Source organism: Malurus melanocephalus, unplaced genomic scaffold, assembly GCF_030028575.1.
Source record: "Malurus melanocephalus ecotype Western Australia unplaced genomic scaffold, MMel_1.1 scaffold_106, whole genome shotgun sequence".
Lineage (NCBI taxonomy): Eukaryota > Metazoa > Chordata > Aves > Passeriformes > Maluridae > Malurus > Malurus melanocephalus.
Window position 1 is genome coordinate 1,854,826 of NW_026623338.1, and position 16,308 is coordinate 1,871,133.

The window sequence follows — 16,308 nt, forward strand, 5'->3', positions numbered from 1 at the left end:
TAAAAGGTTTTCCTTCAAACACAGAATAAAATTAGCCATAAATATGAAATAAATTTGCTTCAAAACTTTATAGCATTTTATCATAAATTCTACAGCACATATTGCAGCAAGTTTACAGCAAACTGAATTAGGTGCTACTGAATAGAGCAGAGACCTATAGTTGTGTAAAAATAGATTAGCTATAGAACTACTCTTATGTAAAGGGAAGTAGATGAAGTCTCATCTGTGCTAGGCAGAAGCTTTAGGAGACTCTGTGCCTTTGTTTTAAGGAAAATGCAGAACTACTGCCATATTATTTAATAAAACAGCTATAGCACGGTTCATGAGGAAAGCATTTCTGTTAGTGAATAGAGCTGTCATCTCTTATATTTTTCCAAGAGCATCCAAAAACCCAATTCACTGTTTTTCACAAAGRCCTTTTTCCCCCCTTTCTTATTTTTTCCTTTTTTTTAAGAGCATTATGCCTTAGTCATTCATGCAACAAGTTTATTTTTCCTTTCCTCTCTTACATTTGTCCACAATCAAAGCACACCTCAAGGTCCATCGTACATCCCCCAAAAACTAATTCTTTTAGGTAAGCATTTCCAGAATGCTGCACATTCTTATACGAGATCTCTAAACCCTTTTACCAGGTTTGTTTTATAATCCTTTTACTCATTTCACAGCACATCTGCCATAGCTGTATTGAATTTTTATGAAACTGATAACATGTATGTAATTTACTACTATTACACTTGAAAAATAAAATTACATGTAATTTTTAGGTATCCCGTCTTAAACTGTTCTGACCTCATTTGAACTCCCCTTTTTAGCTATTCTGGGCCTCTCTTATCTCATTTTTACTCCTGGCCACTCTTGCTCTTGCTTTCTGACAACACAGATGGGTGGCCTTGCACAAACTGATAACTGTGGCAATTTCTCAGCACACTATTCACTAATAAAAGATGTTATTTTCAGAATTAGGCAGGCGTGTGTCATGCTTGCTGGCTGAAGATGAGAGGTCAGGCAGTGGCTTCATGGGAGCGCACAGTCGTATGAGCCATTGGACTTTACAGCTCCCAGGTTGTTGATGAATTGTTTTACCAGCAACTAGGATTAGTAATTAGAGTCTCTTAGAGAAAGGTAGTCTTGCTTTAAGTACTTGTAAGCTTTTAGTTTTTTAAKAAAATCTATTCTTCATTTTTCTCTTCAGATTGCTATTTAGTTCTCCTTTGTGTGCTAGCCTATGTTTTGTTATTTTTGTATTACAATGAGCCGAACAGTGTAGGCTGCTTAGTTCAAAATGGGAGCCCTGCAAAGGGTTAACCAGCAGAGAATTACAAATGAACTATCAGGAAAGTTGATTATTAATCCAGCAAGAGAGAAAATATCCTTCCAGTTTGCAAGAATTAGTACCTGAAGAGCTGATAATATTGTTCGGGCTGTCGGTGTGGAATGGCAAAACCAGGTAAGCTAACCATCTTCTCAAAGGAACAAAATCTGTTCTTTCTGTTTTTCATTATAAGAGAGTTTAGTTTTTAAAAGAATCTTTGTTATTTTACTTAAAGTATCAGCATGTGAAACAGCATATGTTGATCCTCAGTTTCCTCAAATGAATGAAAGAAATTAAACTTGTGTTTAACTTTGGTAAGAAGATACGTTTCTAAGCCATATTTCTAAGCTACGCAATGTATGAAACTGTGAAATATCATAACAATTCCTTCCTGGTTTGTGGTTAAGTGTGAGAACTGATTGCAAAACCTGAAGAGTCCTTTGCAATTGCAGTGCAAGCTAATATATTAYGTAAGTCTGTTTTTAGTTGTGCTTGGACATATTGTGGAGATTTACAGGAGCTTTTATGTTGCAGAGCTTTTTCATTCAGAGTTATTAGATTTCAGTTTTCACACCATGTGAATGAATTATTTGTTTTGATATAGTGAACATATTTCTGTTCATCAAAAAACTGGGGTTTTTTTTTGGTGGGGTTTCAAAAATCTATGATCTGGGGTTAGAAGGAAATAGATGTTTGGTAAACATACCACTGTGTTTATACAGAGAAATGCAAATGAAACCAGTAGTCGGCTGAATATAATTTCATAATTTTGGTAATTTAAAAAAACCTCTAAGCCTTATCTTGGGAAAACTTTCAAATTTGTGCCTTTGATACTAATAAATAGGTGTGATAAACATTTATTTTTTCCAATGTAGCCTTTCCTATTTAACTTATTGTAAGAGTTGTGTAAAATCTTTTAAATGATAGTTTAGTACRGCTGAAACTAGAAAGTCTTTATACAGCATTTAATAACTTTTCCTAAGCTATGTGCTGTTACTTAAATTAATAGCATTTAAAAAATCCTGCTTTGCTTGTAGAATGGAATTCAGTATGCACATGATGTGGCTACAGTGTCTGTCTTGGTGAAAGAGAGCTTACCATGTCCAGATTTTAGCCTGTCATGTATGAGATAGCCCCTAAGCTATATGAAAGGGATTGTGGTRACACGAGAATGAAAATACAGATAAAAACTGAAAAGTATTCCAAATTTGAAGGCTGGGCCCCTGCAGCAATGTAGTTCTATGGGATAACTTTTCATGAGCCATAGAAAGCTTTTAATTTTGGGAGTGGGATATGGCTTCAGGCGAAGGAGAAAGAGAAAGGAAGAGGCAGGGAAAGGGGAAAGTGAAAGGGAGATGTGGCGTTTGTCTGACAGCGTCATTGTTTTGCGTGTGACTTTGGCCTCCTTGAGCACAGGAACAGCTGGTGGCCAAGTTCTCTGAAGGGCGTCTCATCATGGTAGAGTAAATTAAAATCCTACAATTTRCTGATGATGGAGCTATTAGGGCAATAAATTGTGGCATTTAGGAAGCTGTGCTAAATATTCAGATATACACAGAGGCAAATAACATTCTTGAGGCATATTTTTGCTGAGTATTTGAAGGAGAACGGGGACAACATAAATAAGCTGCATTTTCCGAGTCTGAACACCAGCATCTAGGAAATATATAAAGAGCAAGAAACCCAATGATGAAAAAATTATCACACAGGAAATGATATACGTAGAAAAAAACAAGATTGTAATTAGTGGAGGAAAGTAAGAAACTGATTAGAGAAATGAAATTTCCCAGATGTTTAAGGAAAAAATGGAAGTTAAATTAGATAAGCTCTTTTAACTAGTATTGGAAAGGAATGCTTGCTTCAGAACGGGAAAGCTAAACTTAAAATTAGAAAAGAGCTGGCAACTTGAGTTTAGCTCAACTGTTTTCCTGCACGAGTGACTCTTTGGAATGCTCTGCTTGGAACATCAGCAGGAACAACTAGTGTAGTGCTGTTGGGGAAAAAGAAAAACACAAAATGAAGCTCACCCTATGCTTCTTTGGAATGATTAAGGTGATTATATTACTTATGTATGTACCAACCCACAAATTAGACGAATTAGCTGGATTTTGAAGTAGTGCTTTAGGATTTATTATATTTCATGTATATATGTAGTTGACACTTGAGCTCTAGCACTGTACTGGTTCAACTGGTTCATTTTGAAATTAGTTGTAAGCATTAGCTTTTTGACAGAATCCTAAATCATCAAATGCTACCTGCAAATAAACAGAAACAATCTTGATCCCCCTCAGCTATAAACCAGTGTAAATTAGCTGTTATTTAATTATTGTTATTTATATCAACTGGGATAGAAGTAATATTCTTAAGTAAAAGAAAAAAAAGATGTCAAGCAGAAACTGTGGGGGCTTCATGCCCATTCCAGTCACTTGTTTCAACAACATGATAGTGTAACTTGTGAAAAATGTCCCCCTACAAGTCAGTTTAGCTGGCACCACTGCTTTTRTGCCAGTTCCTGTTTTCAGTTGTGTATTACAGGAAAAAAAAAGTAGAAAAAAACCTCAACCAAAAAAGTTAGACATGTCTGGAATAGCTTGATAAGAACATCATCTGATTTACTGGAACCAGTCTGACTGAACAGGGAGTTCATGTTAAGTAAAACTATTTTCTTCAGTGCTGACTGTGTAGATCCCAACCTGTTTCAAGGCTTAATGTCGAGGAGAGAGGGAGTTCCAGAGGTCTCTGACTAACTAGACTCACATCTGGAAACACAGCTGTGCCCAGGATAGGCTGCTGAAGCAGCCTGCAGCAAGCAAGCCATTCTTGTCACTGCATGGTTGGGGCAGTCAGATGAGATGATGGGTAGGGTGGAGCATAAATATCTATATGTTGCTTGATTTTCTACTTTATAAAAACCTGTTAGTAGCCAGGAAGAAGCTTGTCTACAGAAACAGATGGCCRAAGCAAAGTTTGGGCCAGGTTATTTTTGTTTCTTGGACCACACCTTGTCTGTGGTGACAGCGCTGGAGAGAGAATGTGTTTCAGCTCATTAGGAGCTCAGTGAAGCTACAGGGGGATAACACTGAAGTATTTTATAAGATTCAGTGTAAAGCGGCATAGTTCAAGGAAGCTCATGTCTTATTAGCTATGGCTAAGGTCAGTTATCCACACAATGAGGGGGAAACTCTTCCATAAACAAGGAGATAAATAAGGTGCAGGTGGTGCTTAGGCTCATGTCAGGCTGCAGTGTTACCAAAAGGGCTCATGAAAACTCCAGCTTTTACAGAGCAGCATCAGCAGCATAGAGTGGTCAGGTAGAAAATTACAAAGTTGTGTCACAAGAAAAGGAGAAATTCAGGGCACTCTGGTGACTTTGCATATAGTCCACATATATCTGCACATCTATATATCTACAGGATATTAAAGAAAGAGTATAGAATCATTAGAACTCTCCTCCTGGAATAAAATAAATTGTCAAATGCTAGATCTGACAAAACAAATTAAACTTATCTCATTTAAACTCCAAAATAAAATAGACCTACCGTCTTTCAGGTTTTGCTTGCTGCAAACTCTGTGGTGTTCCATGTGTTTCAAAAAAGCTGGTTAGATACATAGATGTTTATTAGTACTTGATGCATTTCTGATAACAGAAATCKCATAAGACTTCATTTTGCCTTTGGAGCTACTATTTTTACTGTTTTCTGGAAAATAATTATGTTTTAAAGAATTGCAAAAAGAGCTTAAAGAGTTAATTGAATCACACACTGCTAAAGGAAAACATTTTTTCTTTCCTTATTTTTTTCCTCATCTGAACTAGGAGTTACATGTGTTCCTTATTACACCCAACATATTCCAGTAGGTTTTTTAAAAAGACATACTCATGATGCAGTATATTCTCAAAGACATGTTATTTTCAGCTACTAAATCCTGGAGCAATCAAACATGTGTAATTTTTCACCTTCTGAATATAGTTCTGTGGCTGTAGTGGATGATAGAATATAGCATCCATACAACTGGAAAATGTAATCCTCTGCCTGTCTTTACTACACAGGTTTTGGGTTTATTTTTATGGCTGCCAGAGGAAAAATCTGTTAACATTTCTTTCAGAGATATTACAAATCAATATTGGTGTAGTTATTAATTACTCTCTGATCCTTAGGCCAAATGTTTTAATTGTAGTAAAAATCACACAAAAACAGCTAAACAAGACAAAACCCATAGCAAATTTGCTTTAATTGTAATCAGCCAAGTTTGTGAGAGCCGAAGGACAGCAGACTGTTTTCCCACAAATGGGTCTGGTTTATGAACTGAATGTTCAGTAAAGGAGGTAAACAGGGATGTTCAGGACAAAGTGGAGATTTTTCAGGGTGCTTTCTGATTAAAGAGGTCAAACAACCAAACKCCATGTGCTGGGAGAAGGCCAAGGCTGGGCATTCCAGCTGCAGCCATCATGCACATCCTTTTGGCCTTTCTACCTCTGAACAGGAATGGATAAAGTAAAAATCAGTTTGTCTGCCATCTCACAGTTTATCCATATGTACAAGTTTCCCATGATTTACACTGGACGAATCATGTGTTTAAACCTTAGTAAGAATTGCAGTAGCCAGATCCTACCTGTTTATGCTTTTTTTTTTTTTTTTCAAAGCAGAGTTTTCATCAGGACTGTGCTTGTTTAGTTCCAATTGTTCTCGCTGTTGACTTGAATTTTAAAAAAGGCCACATGTATAAGCATGCATCCCAATTTTTGCATGAAAAATGTGAACTAAATCACAAATGTCCTTGTTCTTGCTTTACCAGGGTAGGCTTTTAGCATTTCTTGGGGTAATACATATGGTTTACTAGTGTTTACACTGAATACTTCTTGTGTGTGGTTTTTCAATAGACGTCTTTTCCTTTGAAAAAAAGTTTTTTTTAGGACATTTTTGCTTCATCTTTCTACGTTTCCCATCAGTCGTAGTCTGTTTAACACTATCACCACCTCACAGAGCAGTGTTGAGGGAAAACAAAGTGGCTGCTGGCGCTCCCGTGACAACTGTCTGGCAAACCGGATTACTAACCTAGAGCGTTGTTTAATCTAAAGGCCAAATAAAACCCTGCAGGAGAGAAACATTGTTTTGTTCTAAATGCCTATTAGGGAGGGAGCTGCTGTGTTATGAGCAGGAGAATAATAAGCCTCCCTGGCTTGTCGGGGTTCACATCTTGGCATTCAGCGCATACTTGCCCGGACTTCCTATTCCAAAGAAAGAGCTAAGTTTTGGAATTGATGCTGAAGTCAACTAAAACAATAATCAGTAATAGCAGCTTTGTGTTTCAGGGAGGATCAGAGTCTGCTTTGAGCTGTACTGATACAGTTCTAAAGATAGTATATGGACTTCATTAGGGTTATTCTCTTCTGCACCCTACAGCTGCGACACAGAATCCAGAGTTACTGGGTCCTGTCTCCTGCTATCTTTTAGCTGGTTTATTTCTGTGAGCAAAGAAAGGAAAGGATAAAAGTGACTACTCAGTCTATTAGTAACAATAATTTCTGCATTGTATGAGAAATGTCACTTTCTCATTTTCCTAAAACTGAAGTTTTCAGGGAATAAATTAGAAAGAAAGTTTAATGCCAGCAAATAAATTATTGATCCTTTTTCTAAATGTTTTTGGCCCTATCATACCGTTCACAATCCTTTAAAGGTACAATCTGCTTGCCTTAGATCATAGATGATCATAGAAGTTGTAGAAATTCTAATTAATCAATGGTGATGTTCTGATTTTATTTCGACAGCTCCAGCACTGAAGCAACAATTTTAGTATAAAAGGTGTGCATGTATGTTAGAATAACTCTTCAAAAATTATTAAAACTACCCAAAATGGGTCGATTGATACTAACCAAATCTAGAGACTGAATCCTACAGTAAGCAAGAAAGAAAAAAATATTTGTTGTTGAAAAATATATTGCTTTGTGGATATGTAACACGATATTTAGAACCACAGTGGGAAGAGATCGCTGCTTTAGAAAATTTGTGAGCAAGCCCTACATCAGTTACTGATTTCTCACTGGTAACAATTAGCATAGTGAATTCCATCCATATTATGTATAGGTGTGTCAGTCTAAACAACATATGCAGATTAGAGAACTTTTATCTACTTTTATGTGTACATAAGCAAGCACACAGATACATACATACATACATGGATACAAGTCCATTTTGTCCATTATTTATACATATTTCTACATATGTAAATATATAGGTGAACATACATGTGCACCTAATGATCATGTATGTACATGTGCACAGTAATACCCTATGTAATCTTCATACGAATATGTGGTACAAAGTTTCACACTGCCTTAAAAATACTGTCTGTCTTCCAAATAATTCTACTTTCAGAGACRATCTATAATTTAGAGCACTAATACTATCAGCAAAAATTACTGAGAATTACTTGATAAAATCAGGAATAGATGAGAGTGCTTATGATTCTTCCAGGCCATGGGTCGCAGTTTTATTTGTGCAGTGCATGGGTCAGCTCTAGAATAGCAATGGGCCTGTAGCCATCCCTGTGTTCTACCTTGCACTTGCAGGATTTCTATTATTAAAAAAATACAGTATTGGACATTGTACATGTTTAATCATTAGCTAAGATATTATTAAAATTCTGTTCAGAAATATTGTCAATATTTTGCCAATTAAAAAAAAAATTAAATAAATGCTTCAGGAGAAAAATCTTAAGAAAACTACCTTCCTGTATTTTTAGTAGTCGCTGAAGGGCTGGTGTCTCCTAATTTGTGTGGTAGTCTGAAACATAATTCCTTTTCCCATTGTTGCTGTTACCATCTTTTGTAGAATGCCATAATCTTCTAATGTGATATTATATTGTGAAAGCTGAAAATTAACCTAATCAAAATAGCTTTCAGATGCTTAATTAGATTTTTTTGTGTTTGCTAGAAAATAGATCTTTTAAAATAGCTTTTATCTGTAAATGTTTCCTACAAGATTAAGCAAGTATCAATTCTGCTTTCTAGTATTAATCTTACTTTGCTGATCAGATTTCTTTAATTATAAGAAGTGTTTATCACTTTTCTATCCAATAAAAGATGATAAAGTACACATACTTTACAGCTTGAACACATATGAAATGTTTTCTTACATTCTTGAAGTCAGTGAACACGTGATTAACCCCAAAAGCTGCTTCAATAATTTTAATAACATTACCACTGATGGCTTCATTTTAATGATAAGGTAATTTAGCAGGGTTTTACATACAGTTAAAGAAAGCACATGGTTCTCATTATATGATGTTACAGAGTTTTTGTGGAATTGCTGGGATTTGTGTGTGATTGGTTGAGATTTGCTATTGGCCTGAGAGTATCAATGTTGAACTGCTGAACACTTGTACACTGGTGTTCAGTAGTGACCTGAGAATTATTAGTGGACTAGTAAAAAAGTGGGCAAGAAAAGGGGGCTTGTGTTCCATTTTGATTTCAACAGCTTTATTCCCACCTAAAAACCTTTTTGAAAACTGTCCTCTATAGTCACAGTTATTTACTCTTCCTGCCAGGTGGTTATGGACTCACTGTAAAGTTCCGTTGGCTTTACCATTTTAACTTGCAGATAATCTTTTTTTTCCTCTCTTCAGCACTATTTAATACTATTGTCATAGCTGAAGACCCAAGTCTTTCTCTCTAGTCCATGGAGTGATATTACTTTAATTTCATGAAACCTCATAAAGACCATTAAGGTGCACACACCTGCACTTATAAATTACAGACATCAGACTACAAGGTCAGCCATGTAATTGTCATAATTTAGAAATAATAATGGATCAAAGTTTTTTAATCCATTGGTTTCTTGCCTTATGGCTCTTGATAGTGCCAATTTTTCTCTCTGCCCTGTAAGAAGCGTGGCACAGTTGTCTGACCTTTGTTGTCCCATTGTTCTGGTTTATAGGCTGATAACCATTCTGTGAACTATGAGGTGTGGACCTGCCCCTGCTACATTCCCTGAACTAAAGAATAAAAGAAAAACAAGAAAGAAAGAAAGAAAATAAAGAAACCCCTCTCCACTAACCATTAAATTGTAGGGTGATCTGGAGATAAAAGCAGAATCTCTTTTTTGCTTTTCAAATATTTGCCTGGCCTTCAAAAGGTATTTGCCTTTTGTGTTTACATTGGATTTATTTTTTTGGCCTACATGCAGAAAGAGAATGATACATTAAAGAATAATGGACAATAGCAAGGAAAATGCTCTCAGTTTTCACATCTAGCCTGTATTTTCTACTTTAGGTTTATTTTTTTAATCTTGTCTACTTTTATTTAAATAGAAACTGCTGAGTATGTAAAGGGTTGTAAATGTGAAAGTATCAGATGAAGTACAGTACAAGAAGATTATCTACAGGCTGGCAGGCAGTAATGAGAGTTGGCAAAGAGCCATTTTCCTGTCTGAACCTTTGGGACCTCAAGTTATTCCTGTGTGTGGCAGAACAATATCAGGCTTCAGAAGCCACTGTTGTGTCACTTGCAGGAGTGCTTTCTGCTGTTCCTGGCAGAGGCAGGTGAGGTTTGTCTCTGTAAAGGTGTACAAACCTTCACCAAGGCAAAAGGAAAGATGGTCTGGGTGAAAGCTGATGTCTGTGTCTTATCATCTTCAATTCTTCCCTTCTGGATGACATTAGAGCTTCCTTGAAACCTGAATTGTCCCTTATGGATTTACGTCCATTGAAAGAGCAGGGTTTAAGCAAGCTTGTATAAAACATCATTTAATTTATAACCTCATGTTCAAGAGAAGCCCACATTGTGACAATTGCCTGTCCCAGGGTTATCTTTTCTGTTGCTCAAGTCAGTCCCTTTGTCATGTTCCATACAACTACTGTATCATCAAAAGGTTGTGATTTTGCTAGAATGGAGTAATGAAATGGAGATATATCCCAAATCTTCTTAGTGTAGTGTTTAATATTTTTGATGCTACCAATTTAAATACAAACTCCTCCCAAAGATTTATTTGAAGCATCTTGATTAATGTGCTTTCAAAACATGGGCATTTATAATATAAAAATATATTTCACCTCATGTATGTCATAAAGCTCTTAGTATGTTACAGTTTGTGAAAATTACAGTCAGTTAATAGTGTGTCAGCTCCCCACTGGGTGCTTCCTAGGATGCTGAATGGGTGTTACAAGATTTATTTGCTGGATTTTGCAGGTTTTCTGTAGCGTGTCAGATGCCTTGCTGATTGCTTGGTGAAGCCTAGAGCATGAGCTCCCTCCTGCAATGTTTGCTTTAGGTCAATCTACATTTGCTTAAAAGTATGACAGGATTAAAATCATATCACCTCCTTGGAACTTTCCTGAAGACCTGAATACTCTTTCATGAGACTGTTGTGTGTAATACAGACACACGGTATGTGACAATCACAATTTACATAATGGTTCTTGGGATGGATGTTAATGTGTTTTGTAGTGTTGCTGGAGTGATAATAATATTGCAAATCATTTATATACTACTCTGGGATTTTGAAGGGGGATAGGGAATTACTTCATGTTTATTGACTTCGTTCATAACGTAATTAGAAGGATTCTCTCTCCTTTTAAGGCTTTCATTATGTATTTCCTTGACCTGCTTATATCTTTCATTCTTTCACTTATAGAGAGAATTACTTGGCCTTGTCGATACAGTGTAATTTTCTGCCTAAAATCTTAGAAAGTGGGAATGCTCAGTTAAGTTTTGAGTTCTTTTTACTCGTTATCTTTTGGGTGATTTTTTTTTTCTTGCCAGGATTATGTTGGAGCATTTCTCTTTAAATATTTTCATTCATATCCTGCAGTGCAGGCAGCCTTTAAGTGTAGTTAGAAGGTGCAGAAATACCTGTTTTCAAAAAGTATAAAATCCTGAGTACAGTTGATGATGGGGATTAAAACTGTAGGAGTGTCAAGATGGCAGACAATTTGGGCAACGCATAGGTGGCCTCTCTGATGTTCCATTGAACTGCCATCCAGGATGTTATATCAGGATAATATGGTTTGAACTGGATGGGTAAATTTCTGTGTGACTTCAAGAGCATCTAGCTCCATCTTGTATAGCAATTGGATTTAATAGGCAAAGGAATCAAAGGGAGTTTAGAAAAAGAGAAATTGTGTGAGTTGATTTAGGATTTGAGGCTCTTGTCTGATGCTAATAAAGGTTTCTGATGTCATTCTTTTTGTAGCAATAATGTACACTGCAGAAATAATTTGTATAATGTGTGCTTGCGTGTACTATCTTGAATGAGGTATATGTTTATAATTTCTGGCTTTCAGATTTAAATCTGTGAACACAGCAAGAGCTCAATGAGTTCTGATAATAATAGTCCTATAATGCAGAGATCCTGAGAACTTCCTTGCAAATGGAAGGCATCATTCATCTCATAAAAGTCGCAGAGAAAGAAACTTGCCAGAGCTGCAAAGAATCATTTCTGCAAGGGTCACACAGAATGGATTAGACCATAATCAAGATATTTTTGGCACAGCTTAGGATTTTGAGAGAGGTAGTTAAGAAGGAACTCTGAGAATGAGTTTTTGGAGATGTATATTTCAGATCTAGCACTTTGTTCACGTTTCTATCTCATGTGCCCTAAACCCAGGCATATTATGAATTATAGGCTTTAATTCCCTGTCTGGTTTCAACTGTGATCGTATATCAGGAGAGTAAAACCCCAAAAGGTCATCTTTTCCAGATAATTATTAGGGTAATTATAACCCTTGTTTTCTTTCTGTTTCTCCTTCCCATTTTGGGTATAACTATATATGCAAAGCAGGAGTGGTAGAAATTTCCAAAATTAATATGGGACAAACATTTAGGTTTTAAACTACTTTTTATTTACAACTTCTCCAAACTTTCTTCCTCATTTAAAATTTACCTTTCTTCCCTGCCTTATAAAAACATATTTATTTTGTGTTGGTTTATTTGGAAATAGCAGAGCACTGTGGGCAGAATATATGGAGCTGTCATAGAGAGTGTTTTTTGCATGCAGAATGAAATGGTCATTTTCTTTCTGCCTTGTATTTTCCCATTTTTTGTATACGTGATTGCAGTTGTATTTTGCTGCTGAAGGTGTTTTCTGCAAACAGGCTGGATTGGCGCACTGCTGGGGCACCTTCAGGGGGCCCTGTGGTTCTACAGACAGTGATACAAACTGATAACATATTTCTGTCTTTCTAGCTCAAAATTCAGGGTGTTTGAAATGCTAAGTTTGCATCTGGTGGTTTTTATAAGGTTTCTGGCAAATCTAGAGGAGGTGTTCCCAAAACCTTCTCCCAGTACATTACCATGCCGAACCCACTCCTCTGTGACCTTTCAGCTGGTGTCAGGTGACAGGTTTCTGGTAGGTGCTGGGCAGACATTCAGTCCACGTTAATCTGTATTTCACTGATTTAATCTTAACCTCTGGGCTTGTTTTAAAGTGCCTCCATCCCTCCTTTGCTCCCCGTGACCCAAAACACGGTAAAACCACTGGAGAGACACACCCCACCAGGCAGCTCTTGATCCATTTTTTGACCCATTCAGGAGGAGGATGAGTGGGAAGCACTCCACAGCCATAGGTCCCCTTCAGAGAGGGCTGGTGCCAAGGCTGTCAGAGCTGCTGGTGACTGCAGTGGGAACTAGGGGCAAGTGTGGACCCATTCCCATTGGGGATCCATGAGGTCTGCCTACTAAAGCTGCACCTTAAAATATCTTGAGTGAAATCCTGATTCTGCTGAAGTCGCTGGGTGCTTAGGCATTAATTTTATGTCATCAAGGATTTCACCAGTATTTTTATTTTGCAGCTGTAGGGGGGGGGGGGGGGGGGAAGCCTGAACTAAGATCAATGTGACTTCATGTTGTGAAATAGATTCTCCGCTAGTTTCATCCTTGCCTTCCTTCCATCTGAATAACTGTAAATGATGTTCTCTGTTAATAAGTGTGTACTTTGTCTAAATTGCATTTATTTTTCTTTTGACATATATACCATTTTACTATTAATCATTCCCTTCTGCTCTTTACCGTACAAAGACACTGTTGTGCTGATGGAACATATTTAATCTTTGGTATGTTGTATTTTATTTCTATTGTTGCTTTCCCATTTCTTTATGGAAAACCTTTCTTTATTGACTCTTAAATCATGGTTTAAGCCCTTATTGAAAACATGTTCTGTATGTACTTCTTGCAAGTGAAAGAAGTTCTTTTGAGGTTATAGGCTAGGCTTTTACAAATACTTCACTATACAGTAAAAATTCAGAAGTCTCCTACATGCTAACTAAAGATAGAAATATACCCATTTACTCAGCAGCACATCATAAAAGAGATGCATACTATGTTCATGTCTGTCAGTGCCTTAAGTCATCACTCTACAGCCCTTTTTAAATTCTCTTTTTATTGAAACCAAGAAACAAAACAAAGACAAAAAAAAGCAAAACCAACATCAATTACATGTCAACATGACATCAAACAGCATAATATATCAGAAAAATAAATGTATGATCTGGTGATTCAATGATTTCTGTCCATACGGCATTTACGGAGAGGTAAAGAAAAGGCAAATAGCTACACATCTGTATTGGGAAAAATGTCCAGTATAAAATTGGCCATCGTGACAACATAAGAAAGCTCTCAGCTGAGATTACCTGGAAATAAATAACATACGAAAGGGAAAGTGAGATTCCAACAGTCTTGCTTTTATATATATTTAGAGTTTTGTGCAATGAGCATTGTGCAGGTATAAATCTCTTTTAAAAAAGATTATTGTAAGGATGGAGATAGACTATTTGCTGATGCTAGAACAGGTTTATAGATGGATATGTAGTACAGCTGCATGCAGAGTGATGCAAAAGTGCAATGAGAAAAAAAATAAATCTCTGAAAATAAATGTGACTATCTGGTGAAACTATTCAAATGAATACTGACTCCAAGCCTATTTGTATATTTGCTGAAAGACGTATGAAAAAGCCTCTTTGTATAAGTGCTAAACACATGAAAACCACTGAGAATCACTTAAACCCCTAAAATAATAATCTGGGAATTCCATTCATTACTATAGCAAAGGGCATCATAACTTTATGGTAAGTAGGGAAGGGTGGGAGAGAGGTGAGACTGTGGGGGTGGGAACACGAGAAAGAAAACCCAGAGAGATCCAGAATCAAACACAGCCTCTGTTATTTGAATTTGTTGTTCGTTTTCAATGGAGTGATAACTGGAACAGCTCAGCCTGAACTGCCTGGCTCGACACTCCCCGTTCTAAGGAACTTGGATGTGCTTCACAGCTTACATCTGGACAAAAGGGCACGGGAAAAAAAAAAAAAAAAGCCACAAGGATGGATCACACTCTCTTTGCACAGTTAGGACTTTAATCTAATTGAATCTAATATATAATAAATGTATGGACAGAGAAAGGTACGTACACGTTAACACGTACATCTGTGTATCTACACACACGTGTTCACGTGTGTATAAATCCATCTTCTCATGGGATTTCTCTTCATTTTGCCTTTAGGCACAGTTCACAGATCTATGTTCTGTGTCCCCAGGGTCACAAGAAGTTACCTCTTGGGATTTATTTTTCTTTTTTCTTACCCGAGCCGACTATTTACTCGGTGCTATCTGAGATCTCTTTTTGTTAATCCTATTACAAGTACAGCTATAGGCCTCAAAGGAGGTGATAAGTGACCCATTGGACCTGGGAAATGGTGCTTTCTGTGAGAGCAGGGAATACGTAATGAGCTCCTTATCTTATCTTGTAGATCAGCGATAACTTCAGTGCGACCACTCGGTCAATATTGTACATCTCACTCTGCGGTCTCCCCAAAGCAGGGACAAAACGCTGCTGGCTGCTCTAGGGGACAGAGCAGGGCATCAGCCCAGCAGAGCTGCGGGGAGAAGCAGCTCCTGAGGGGAAAAGTGCAGGACATGGAAACCTCCAAGGAAATTTAAGAAGGGACGGTGCGAGAGTGCGCGCGTGTGCGTTGAGGTCTGAAAGCAGAGAGCTATGAGGGCTATGTGGAACATTTCCTGGAGCTTACCGCTCATGAACGTGGCAGGATTGTCAGCCCGCAGTGTCCATACCTTCCCTCGGGCCCCTGCCAGCGTCCCTGAGCCCGTCAGGCGCTCCATCCCAGCCCCAGGGTGGGCGATCCCCGCCGCATCCTCCTGCTCGTGCTTCAGCTCGCTCCCACCTCGCCTTCTCTCCAGCCGAGGAAGGATTTTCAGTATCCCCGTACATCCCCCCCGCCCCCGATGCTTGGATGTCAGAGTGCACAGGATGAGAGGAACTTCATTTCTGCCGTTCCATTTTGTCCTTGCTGCTTCAGGTTGTGAAAGGCAGGGGAAACTGACTTTATCATTTGGTTTATTTGTACACTCATTTATTTTGTTTGGGCTAACAGTAAAGCACCGACTGTCATGTCCCACAACTCATTAACAAGCCACGTACAGAGTACAACTGCAAATAACAACCAATTTCTTTGTTTCCATGCTCTATCATGATTTCATGGTAAAATATTTCTTACTTTTCAAAACTGGGCTTATCCCATTCTCCTACAGAGAAAATCCCCGCTGCCACCAAAACACTTGACATATTATGTGTCACATGTTAAAACCTTTACAGTCAGCTGGCATCTCTTCATTTTCTGCATCTAGACATGGGTCAGTCCCACTCTGTAGTCAGCAGAGTGAACTGCAGCCTGTTCTGAAGCAAGCTGGCAGCACTGATGAATAGATATCATTCCAAAGGAATGTATAGAAGCAGCACCACCACCTGTAAGGACTGACCCGTCCTGGAGGACAGGCAGAACTTCAAACTTTAACACTTCCTTCCCAACTGCTCCAGAATTTCTCTAGCGTGAAAGTGTCTCTCTTGGAAGCATAAAAGATTTAGTTCTTTTGCTCCAGGCAGGACTTTAAAACCTAATACTTATATAAGTAAACTGTCCCCTCTCGTTCTCACATTAACTTATAATGCCACCCTGGCAAGCTTATTGGTTATATTCTGGGTGTGTGGAACAGG

At 37.7% G+C, this 16,308-nt stretch overlaps 1 protein-coding gene across 4 annotated transcripts in view; it reads left to right on the plus strand.

Annotated features, from left to right (window-relative positions):
- Nucleotides 1-981: 981 nt before the first annotated feature.
- The window catches only part of SOX6 (SRY-box transcription factor 6), a 252,853-nt gene continuing 237,526 nt past the window's right edge, over nt 982-16,308 (plus strand). For all 4 annotated transcript variants that reach the window (XM_057369294.1, XM_057369296.1, XM_057369295.1 and 1 more), the window contains exon 1: nt 982-1,447. The gene's annotated coding sequence lies outside the window, so the exon portion shown is untranslated. The remainder of the gene's footprint in view (nt 1,448-16,308) is intronic.